The sequence below is a fragment of the Propithecus coquereli genome, unplaced genomic scaffold (assembly GCF_000956105.1).
Source record: "Propithecus coquereli isolate 6110/MARCELLA unplaced genomic scaffold, Pcoq_1.0 Scaffold192, whole genome shotgun sequence".
Classification (NCBI taxonomy): Eukaryota; Metazoa; Chordata; class Mammalia; order Primates; family Indriidae; genus Propithecus; species Propithecus coquereli.
In genome coordinates, this window is record NW_012144079.1 from 2,280,074 (window position 1) to 2,281,976 (window position 1,903).

The 1,903-nt window shown below is 34.3% G+C and overlaps 1 protein-coding gene across 1 annotated transcript in view; it reads right to left on the bottom strand.

Moving 5' to 3' along the window:
- Nucleotides 1–1,903, bottom strand: part of TMPRSS15 (transmembrane protease, serine 15) — a 149,194-nt gene that overhangs the window by 61,077 nt on the left and 86,214 nt on the right. The window lies entirely within an intron of this gene.

Here is a 1,903-nt window from a genome sequence, read left to right on the forward strand (position 1 = left end):
AAACACCCCTTTTTTTTTTGATTCTTTAAATGATTCAGCTTCCAGATTCTGTTCTAGGCCATTTTTTATTCTCTATGAGTGTTCTCCTTCACTGTGAAGGAATATAATTCACCTATATAGTAATGACTTCTAAGTCTTTATTTTATGCACTACTTTTTGAGAAGTAGAAAAATTTATCCAATTATTTACTGTATATGGATGTATATATCTCAAGTCCAACATGTTCTAAAGGAAACGTGGAATTGTCTCTTTTGCAAACTCATTGTTCTTCTTATTGTTTCTATCACAGTGTGTGGCACAACTAGTCATCCACTCACAGTTGTCTACACCAGAAGCCTGGATACCTTCCTGATCTTTCTCCTACCACATGCAATCAATCCTATAGCCTTTGAATCCCATTTACTTCTCAATGTCCTTTGCCACTATCAGAGTCAAGTCACTGTTGTTTCCCATCTCCTAATTGGTGATGCTGATGTCTCTCCTATCTTACCATCTTTCTCTGATCCTACAGCCCCATGGATCTATCTAAAATGCACCCTGATTTTATCACTATTTTCCCATAAATTCTTCTAAGTCTCCCCAGTGCTCTCAGAATAAAATCCAAACTTCATAACATGGTGCAAAATCCCTTCACACATCCAATTTTACCTGTTACCATTCTTTAATTTTCCTTGGACGGTCAAGAAAAAATATGTTAAGGATTCTCCATGTCTCTCCACAGCATCCTGCTTTTACCCGTATTATAACAGTATCTTGGACATTTTGAATGCCTGATAATTTATCTGAATGCCCATTTACACGGTGCTATATTTATTGCTTCTTTACTTACTTCAGTGCTAACAAATAAAGTACTCAATAAATATTTGTTGAATACGTCAAAAGAATTAATAAATTTCTCCAAATTTTTTCAATGTTCCATTGCTTTTTGGGGTTTTCAGATCATTACTTTGTTCAAAGGATATGCTTAAAAGTTATCTTTAGTGTGAGGCAGAGATGATAATGTAAACAAGTCAAATTAGATTAATGGATGTTTATTATTTTGGATCAAATATCTCCCTATAATAGTGACCCTATTCACCTATGAAAGTGATGCTTATCTTTTGTGTATCTGAAGGAAGAGGAGTTCTCGTTTTCTAACAACACATTTTTCACTGTCATTGGGACATTTCTTTTACTAACAGAATTCTCCTTTTAGATTGGTGTTTCTAACTAGGCATTGCCATGGGAAAATCAAGTCTATACCCAGACTTGCTGAAGTGGAATCTTTGTAGGATGGGCTGGGGAAATTGCATCTCTAACACAATCTCTATGCAGCTTTAAATGAGTTTCTCTAGTTAGGAACATTGACCTAGAGATAGCCTTTATGAAGTTTTAGCAAACTATTCTTCTCTCTGGATTTAGATTGTTTAGTGATCCTCCCTATAATTTTATTTTTTTTGTACTGGGAATCTAATCACATTACTCTAGCTGTCTGCTTCATTGACTCTACTATATTTGCTAAAGGTGTGGATGTCACAATTGGCTCTTAACTTTTTATACTTTCCATTGACTTTGTTCCATGGAACTGCAAACTTGTTAAACACACTACAGACATTACGTGCATCAACAAGGTGAGTGACTTAGCGAGCTCTACCTGGTGTGAGGCTGGCTCTTTCATTGTTGTTATTCAGCTTTCAAATTTGGAATTATAATAATGGCATCTATTTCAAAGAATTATTGTTAAGAATTGACTGATATAATGTATATTAAGCATTAGCATAGTGCCTAGAATAAAATAAATATTAAAAATATTTAGCAATTATTATTGTTATTTTTGTTGTTACATTAGGCAATCTCATAGGTAGATGTGGTAGGTGCATCTATGTTTGACAAATTTATAATCTACTTTGCTGTGTTAAGGGGG